Here is a 9,994-nt window from a genome sequence, read left to right as displayed (position 1 = left end):
TTTACTTACACAAAGAACAGATCGAAAATGAAGTACAATTAATTTACAAAGGGGCTCGCAGTTAATCGCAACTGAATTACAGGGGAAAGCATAATTGATTACAGTTAAATTACAAAGGTAAAATAGATCCAAGTACCAATGAATTATAAGGGAAGGGTATCCTAAGTTAGCTATAATTAATTTCCAAGTTGGTAACGGAGCTAAATGTATCGTAGAGGCGGACTGGAACAGGGGGACTGCAAATGCAGACTTCAGTCGAACGTGCAACCGACTCCTGAAATGCAGAGGCTCTGTCGATTATTAAAATTAACATGCAGGCCTATCAAATGAAATGAACAGCCTAAGGCTGGAGGGGACACTTAATTTCACTTATTAAATTTGGCAAATGTAATTTATCAAGCAAACGGACGTTAAATCATTGAAATGCCAGATGTAGGAAATTTACAAGAAACGAAAACTTCGAGATGGGACGACGAGAGAACTACAGAGAAGAGAATGGGCAAAAATCCCCCCTATCACACACGTACCTGCTTGACTTATGATATGCTCCCTTAGTTAGAAAGCAAGGATAACTTCAGTTAGCTCTTTGTATGGATGCTTCCACTGTAGTATTAGTTAGTGGCACGGTATTCTCTTAGACTCGGGGTGTTGGGGAGGCGCTTCACAAGGTTAAAAGCTATTCCAGCCCTAAGGAGATGTTTCCTCATTAGCTTCATGCCGACATCTGACTGCTTCTTCCTTTTCAGGGCATTGTGCGACCTATCTCCAGTCATGTGACTGGCTTGGTGGCCAGCTTAATCTAGTCTAGGCCGGTATGATCTGAAACAAGTACGAAAGTTGGAAAACAGGGGATTAAGAAAGAAGGAGCTAAGGAGTGGCAGATAATAGGAAGAATTTGACAGAAGGGGAGAAACAAAGGGCTGAGGCATTTCCTGCCTCTTCGGCTGGATTACTACATCTATACACCTTCGTTTATTTTAGTTCTTTTTTTATTTTATCAAAATGTGTTTCTATCTAAAATGGCAGAAGGCCTGAAATCTATATATATATATATATATATATATATATATATATATATATATATATATATATATATATATATATATACACACATGTATATATACATACATACGTATATATGTATAACTACACATTACAGAACAGAAGAGAATATAGAATTTAGGCCACAGGTCAAGTGCTGGGACCTATGAAGTCATTCAGCTCTGAAAGGGAAATTGACAGTAAGAAGGTTTGACAGTGTAACAGGAGGAGAACCTCGCAGTTGCACTATGAAACAAGTGTTAGAGAGGGTGAAAAGTCAGATGAAAAAAAGAATATAAAAGGAGGCACAGTAAAAGAAATGAAAGAGGTTGCAGCTAGGGGCTGAAGGGACGCTGCAAAGACCTTTAAATAATGCCTACAGTGCACCACGTGTGGTACACTGACGGCACTACTCCCTACGGGTATACACATTATAGATATGTATGTATATATATATATATATATATATATATCTATATATATATATATATATATATGTATATATACATATATATATATATATATATATATATATATATATATATATATATATATATATATATATATATATATATCGATATCTTGTTAAGATCGATATATATATATATATATATATATATATATATATATATATATTTATATATGTATACATATATATTATATACAACATACATATGTATATATATATACATATATATATATATATATATATATATATATATATATATATATATATATATGTAATCAAATCAGAGAAATAAATTTATTCTCAATACACACACACACATGTGTGTATGTGTGTGTGTGATATATATATATATATATATATATATATATATATATATATATATATATATATATATATATATATATATATATATATATACACATATACATTTTAAATCAGAGAAATAAATGTAGCCATTTTTTCTAGTATAAGTACGACAGGAGATGTGTCAATCCAATATAACCAAGCAAACCAAGTGACTTAGCTCGATGAGCCAATAGCTACAACATATTCATATTAAATGTAGATAACTCTAATCTTAGGTCAAGGACACGATTTTATAAGCGTAACCCACCCATAATTTTTTTCACTATATACAGAGGCTAAAACGGCAAAGGTTTTCCTAAAACAGAATCTTGATATATTCTGCGATAAGTGGATGTCCACTCCAGAACTTCAATTCCAAGATGACCCTATTGTCAGTCCCTCACCATCAGGCTCTTGTGGATGGGACCCTGGTCATGGACCAACTTAAGCAACACTTCCTCAAGGATATCGACATTTATCCCCTGTGAAGAGGCCATCGATCTTAACAAGATTGTCTGGACCATATTCCTACACACACTCAAAATATGATACTGTAAATCTGCCACTCACAGCTCGGCGATGGATGTACTTCTCCAGATAGGGCCTGTTAGGCCACCACTAACTGGAACATCTCTCCAGTAAAGATGACATTTCTCCAGTTATTTTCGTTATGCAAAAGGTGTTCCAAAGCAAACCTCAGACGACATTCCTAAGTATGTGTAAGCCATCCTTCATATGGTGGGATATGGCAGTAAATCCCAGCTCTGTTGAGTTTCGAGGCCATGGGATGGCAGTTGAGCCGCAGATGTTGGACCGATATTCTCCTGGGATGCGCCTCAGTAGCTGCCATAATCATGGCATCTGTCCTGGGTATAATTGCAAGTGGCTTCCCACCTCGAGGTTGTTTTCAGTGAACCCTCTTCCTCCCACCGGCGGATCCACTTCCTGATCTCTTTCGTGGTCCTCCCCAGTTGATGAGTTTTTCTCGGCACTGTTGTTCCACAAGCATTATTTATGGGGTGCACCCTTCGGGCGTAGCTGTTATGGACGAGTGATGTTTCATTAAATAGAAGTCTTGATGCATAGATATATACTGGCCATGTCAACACATCATTACATCAAATATGTAAATACTGGAGTAAAACCTTTGATAAAGGTATCCATTTTCTGACAATTTTAAAAGAATTTGCATTAATTTAACTTCATGTTTCCTGCAAAGGATGGTGGTGTGCATATTTTATCATTCGTTTTTTATAAAATTTTTTTACAAGATTTTTATAGTTTGTTGTTCACAGTGCCATACGAGCGATGAACAAAATTGTCAATAAACCAATCTAAACATTTTTTTAGGCAATAACGCTTCAGGATATGTTTATTTACACGTAAAACCGTCTATAACTCACCTCCACCTATCCAGAATTCGAAAGTTAACCCGACATTGTGCAACAATTTGCCGGTCAATGCCACTCACGGGGAGGTAAATCCGAAGAAAAATATGTAAAAAAAAACCCACCGAAATTTTTTTAGCAGTAATACTTTAGGACACGTTTATTTAGACATAAACAAGTCCAAAACTGTTAATAACTAAAATTCGATAATCCTCGAAATTCGGCGGTCGCCGCTCCCCTGAAGACGAAAATACGGATAAAACCAAGGAAACATAATTAGTTTGGTAACGTGCAAGAATGCATAATATATATATATATATATATATATATATATATATATATATATATATATATATATATATATATATATTGTTATGTGTGAGGGTCTTGGTTGATCATGTATTATTCAATTTACGTAGTTTTCACGGCCCTGCAAACCAAGATTACACGTAACCTGCCACTTGAAGCCAAAAGTTAACCTCAAAGACAGTCGTTAATTAGCCAAAGGTCGCCAGTTAAGGGTTATTAACCTTAACAAAGAATATTTGAGATGAAATTAATTTTAAACGCAACGGTTCTTCCAAACTTTCGGACGCGAGGCATACAAAAGCATCGAGATTTAACCTGATTTTGCTTACCCTAAATCCTAGGTATTTTACTGGAATAACGGGGTTGAAGCTAACAACATAATAATTTGGCTTAATCTAGACTTCGTGAACACATATACCGTAAGTGGTGGCTGAAGGGGAACAAAGGAAATTTGAAATACAGAAAACAAAGGATAAAAGAATGGGCGAAGTTTTGAACAAAAAGCGACTTTACCTTAGGACCGAACGTTGTGCGCATCAAACGACCGGCGTGGAGTTCTTGCAATTGTTTCTTCACTTCACTAATAGAATAATAGACAAAGAAAGGGGGAAGAAGTCCAACTGGACGTGTTATCTCTCCAAAGCTTGGTTCTCTCTGAATTTCCCGGACCTGGCCTGGGTCAAAACAGGCCTATCAGTCATGCCTTAGGCAATACGCTTTGTTAAAACATTCGCCACGAGAGACAGGTAAAAGGAAAAAGGACCTTAGGACCACCTATTTTTAAAGTTGAATATGGAAATTTTCCTATAGGGTGGAAGGCCTAACTTCCTATCCCGTTCTCCAACGGACGTTAAGGTTTGAACTGAAGATGCTCCTATATAGACAACGTCTTTTCCCGGTCTCAGTCAGGCTGATATTTTTACAATCAAAAGTTACGAGGGCGAACAGCAGTAATATTTGTAAAAGCTCCCCCCCTTAAGAGGGCCTTCACTCCCTTTTCGGGCGTGAAGGTCTATACTAAGCAAGCTGTTCGCCTCTCGTAGGTTACTCTCCTTCCCTGAGCAGATTAGTCCTGGTTAGCCTACCTAGCTACAGAACTACCTAACCCTAGATAGGATATGAGCTATAATTACTACTTAACCTAATTCTAATAGTACTAGAAGGTGCTCACGGTTATTATAGGCTACCTCCTACAGTCATGATGTGATTTAGACCTAGCCTAGTGGTACATTCTATGATATTCCCTAGCCTAACCTATCCTAACCCGACCGTAGCACCAACATAAGAGTTAATATTCTAACTAAATTACAACATGGTTTATGTTTAATACAATTAAAATTTACTAGTTAATTCATGAGGTTGCCTCATATGATAAATGGGTGCCTCACTGAGGTCTTAGGCCATGCGTGTCACGAGCATCGTGGCTCGTTTCACAATAGTTAAGATTACTGAAATTAGTTAGGCTACTTACATGATTACTGCGGCTCGGTGGTAAGTGGAAAGAACAAGGCTACTAAATTGATGTACTGTACTTTAAGGTGGCCTAGGCTAGGTACAAATAAAAGGAAGAGATCACACTGGCTACCTTCTCTGGGCAAGGGGCCAGGATCACTCTTAGATGTTAGGGCACTGTGCCGAGAGGGCACTAGTGCCAGGAGGAGCTTATAGCTCGGCAACTACTGGGCTCTCTTCCGCCCCTTCTTCTTCTTCTTCGGTTTCCTCCAAGGCCTATCAGTAGCTGGCCTAGCAGGTGATGAGAGCACCGACTCGGGGACAGGCCAGAAGGGCTAGCGGGCGCGAGTCAGGGCAACTGCAAAAGCTGCGGGAGGACTCCCTACTCCGGCTGCTGCGACAACCGGAGCGAGAGCGATCTCGACTTCTGCATCCGAGGATGCCAGTTCCTGGTCTTCCAAGGGAGGGGTACCATTTTTCGATCCTCCAGGGGTTCATCCCCTGGAGTCAAATTTGGCAAAGAAGTTTCGGGTGCTGGAGGCTCTCCAGTCGCGATGATCAACTGCATGGGGAATCCTAAATCTCCCGGAGGAGGATTCGCCTCACGATTTAGACCCGGCATAGGGGCCCTTTCAATTGGTAGCTCAACGTCCGTGGCGGACGGAGTCTGGCACTGCTCAGTGCTCGCAAGTGGCACTGGCAGCAGTTGAGGGTCAGGCATGCCTGACAAGGGGTCCGGAGGTGCAATACCTCGCGGACGACTTGGGTTTGGCTGCGGCAGAGATTCCTGCCCCAGCAGGAGATCGTAGCCTCTCCTAGAGTTTTGTTCGGGGCGTCCGCTGGGCGTTGCTTGCTTGGGCAGCCCTCCCAATTTGTGGAGTGGTCTGCCCGCTTGCACGTCCTGCAGCGGTACTGCTCCTCCTGAATCTCTCTTCGCGGAGGGGGAGGACCTCTTGGTGGGCCAGCCCTTCGCGATTGGAGAGGGCTAGGCCTGAAATGGTTTGGGCTGTGCCCCTTCCGCGGACCACTTTGGTGTGCGGAAGGTGGAGGTTTGTCACTATTGAGAGTGTTAGATGGGGCCTCCGTGGAGGAGGTAACGCGGCTGCGGAGTGGCGTTGGTGACGGGCTTCCGCAGAGAAGATCCCGACCCAACAAGAAGACCACTCCGGGCCGAATTCCACCTACCACGCCAAGGCGGTGGGGTATCGTGCCCCAAGGTGTCATTACCTGGAGTTGGACCGTAGGAACGGTAATGGTGTGGCCCTCTATCCACTTCATTTCCCACCGCGTTTCTTCATCAACCATGGCACTGGCTGGCACTTGGGCCCTAGTGATCAGGCTAATGTCTGCCGCAGTGTCTACTGTGACCGGAAGGGTCACGGGCAGGCTAGTGCTCTGAAGAGGGCCACCGAGATGAACTGGATTTCCAGTCTCTCGGGGTAAAGGATCCGGTGGACCAGCAGCAGAAAATGAAGTGCTGATTAGGTTGACAAATTTGGTGGCGGGGACATGATGTGGACAGGCCGGAGATCCAGCATTGTAGTGGCTAGCAGCCCCACAGGATTTGCACGGGCCTTTTGGATGGGCTCGGTGGCCTGCAGTAACTGTTGGAGGAGAGGGCTGAGCGGATGAATCGGGAGCGGAGTTCTGGCTGGTAGGGTTAGGCTGCTTATTAGTGCCGAGTTTGTATCGGCACTCAGCTTCAGCGTGGCCCCCCTTCTTGCAATAGTTGCACATGGTCTTGCTAGGCAGTCCATTCTTCGGGCGAGTGGAGTTCGAGAGGTAGGCCGGAGGGATGATTCGCTTCTGAGAGGTGCTATGCGACTGATTGAAGGTTTCCCACGAATCAGCCATGCGACAAGCTTCCATAAGTGTGGAGGGCTGTTTATCGTTAAGATATACCGCAAGGGGCCCTGGCACACATTGGAAAAGGTCTTCTAGCATGGTCGATTGAAGAGATCCTCAAACGTCGTGCAGGCCAAGGAGTCGAACCAGCGCGTGCCGGACTGGGTTTTGTGACATACCCATTCTGTCCAAGACCAGCCGACTTCCTTGGCAAGACCTCCGGAACCGTTGTCTCCATTTCTCTGGGGTTATCTCGTAGGCCTTGGTAATGACTCTACGAACTTCCGCCATGTTGCCTCTCTGGCTCTTCTCCAGTGAGCAAGCGCTGCTGCCAGCTTTTCCCCTCCATATGCTTGGCTAGTATTAAGGCTCTCTCCGTCTCCGTGGTGCTGTAGTTATCGAAAAAGAGCCTCGATCTCCTCCAGCCATGCTTCTGGCTCGTCCTCAGTCCACTTGGGGACTAGGGAATTGATGCTCGAAATTGGAGCGTTTGATGCAGCAGGTGTAGGACTGGAGGCTTGATGGCTAGCCATAGCTTCGGCATTCTCCATTTTCGCTCTCTCAAGCTCGAGCTCCTTCTCCTTTAGGGCTAACTCAGTTTCCTTGCAGGCTAACTCATGCTGTCTCCTTCTTTCTTCTCTTTCCTCTTCATATTGCCTTTGCTCGGCGTCATACACCCTTTACGTTCTTCTTCATACTTCCTCTGCTCGAGTCTTTCTTCCTTCTCCCGCTTGGCCAAGTCGTCCACTTGCTCCTTAACCCAGGTAGTAAGTTCCGAGCCGGTGAGACCTGCCGCCGTCCCCAGCCCCAGGAAAGTTTTATAATGCTCTGCTGCCATGGTTCTGGTGGGAAGGGCGTCTAACCGGGTCGAGTGGGCGTACTTGGGCAGCGAGGAAGTGTCTCTTCAATGATGTGGCACCCTTTCAAAAGGTGGCACTGTAGTTTGGGTGTGCCGTGTACAGGTCACACTGGTGGCACTCAGTATCCCTAGGCACTGGTGCAGGTTAGGTTCAGAAGAACCTTCTCTTCTGTGTTCCCTTTTTTTGTTTTCTTTAGTTTTCTGGATTCTTGGCAACTATGGTGCCAATGTGTTCCTAGGGACCCTCTACTGGAGTCCAACTAGGCTATATGGGAGGAAAGGCACTCTACACCCCTGCAGAGTGCAACAATCGAATGAGAGAGAAAGGGAAGGTAAAAGAGAGAGAGAGAGAGAGAGAGAGAAAGCTATTCAGTGATGACAGTGCTTCAAATTATTGGCACTGTGGAATAAAGTGAATTTGGGTTTTTTTTTTTTTTTTTTTTCTTAAAGATCCTCGTGAGTGGCTGGTCCCAGTACCGGCCCCAGTGCTGGCCCCTTCTTCTTTCAGAGGGTGAAAACTACTGTTTGCTTCGGTCTGGATAGCAGGCCTCACTCGTGACCGACAGTTTATCACTGTATCGTAATTACTCTTAACTTGTCCTCATCTATTGTGGGACAGAGGTGTTTCTTTTTATTTGGTTAAAGTATTCGAATTAATTAGCCTAGTGTCGGCCGTTCTTTCTTTGAAGAGGGTCACGTACACTTAGGTTAGGAATGCTTACTTGAATGACGAGAGAGAGAGAGAGAGAGAGAGAGAGAGATTTCTTGCTGCTTGAGAACATGTAAACAAAGATTTTATACATGCACAATGGCATGGATCTTAATAAAATGATATAGATGCGTCGTCTTGGCTTCCTTAGGGATTACTTTATTATCTTAATTTTCCGGGGAGCCGACGTCACAAAAGTTTATCGTAAAAATTTTAAATTTTCTTTATATGATTTTATAGTAGGTATTCGTATAGGAACTTGTTATTACTCCTAACTAAGGCCTAACTTTCCCTGCCTAAATTATCTTTTGGTTTTTTTCTAGCTAAGATATTAGGAGGTGGGTTCGCTTCGAAAAGCAAAAAAATATATGCCCCAAGAGTGGCGGGAGCAGAGTCGAGGTCACAATAACAAGGTCGTTGAGATGGCGGCCAAGGTCCCGTTAGGCCTAAATTTCAAAACAACCTCGGCCGGCGAAGAAAAACCCCAAAATGGCCGTTCTCTCACAAACAGTTCGAACAATTTCAAAACAACCGCGCGAACACGGCGGAGGGATCAAGATGGCGGGTATTTTCTTTTTCAAACAAATTCAAAACAACGCAACAAATGCAGGTATCCAGATTTTACTTTAAATATACCAATCATGCATAGTGTTTTACGTTACGGATGGAAAACTAAATTACCAACAACTTTGTGTCTTTTGTTATCGTATTCTCACCCGGACATTAAACAAAGAATGAAAAGAGAAATGCTAGCTTGCCTGCGTAAATTTACGTTGTTGAACGGTACCTTTATTGTAAAATTACTATTTCAGTTCGTTTGCTACTTCACTGACACGGTTTTGAATGATTCCCGCTATATGCAAACAATAACGATCGGAATTGCCGACGCGATTTCTACATTACTTTGTGTATATGAACTGGGCTCCGCGATTCGGCCTTAGTAACGACACAAATTGTGATTCTCTGCTCTCGAGTTGCACCCTTTCCTACGCTAATTCTCGCTACACTTGTTATACTATTCTCTTTACTGCTTATTATTATGCCTCGTTCCTTGTTTGGAAGAATGAAATTGAGTTCGATATCTGACTTTTATCTTTGGAATTAATGTAATTTTAATTTCCTTTTCTCCAGATTCTTTCTCTAAAATGTACTTTAGATTCTACGCAAGGTCGCCAATGTTACGTGTGAGGGTCTTGGTTGATCATGTATTATTCAATTTACGTAGTTTTCACGGCCCTGCAAACCAAGATTACACGTAACCTGCCACTTGAAGCCAAAAGTTAACCTCAAAGACAGTCGTTAATTAGCCAAAGGTCGCCAGTTAAGGGTTATTAACCTTAACAAAGAATATTTGAGATGAAATTAATTTTAAACGCAACGGTTCTTCCAAACTTTCGGACGCCTTGAGGCATACAAAAGCATCGAGATTTAACCTGATTTTGCTTACCTAAATCCTAGGTATTTTACTGGAATAACGGGGTTGAAGCTAACAACATAATAATTTGGCTTAATCTAGACTTCGTGAACACATATACCGTAAGTGGTGGCTGAAGGGGAACAAAGGAAATTTGAAATAC

This window comes from Macrobrachium rosenbergii, chromosome 14, assembly GCF_040412425.1.
Source record: "Macrobrachium rosenbergii isolate ZJJX-2024 chromosome 14, ASM4041242v1, whole genome shotgun sequence".
Lineage (NCBI taxonomy): Eukaryota > Metazoa > Arthropoda > Malacostraca > Decapoda > Palaemonidae > Macrobrachium > Macrobrachium rosenbergii.
This window is presented reverse-complemented; position numbering follows the sequence as displayed.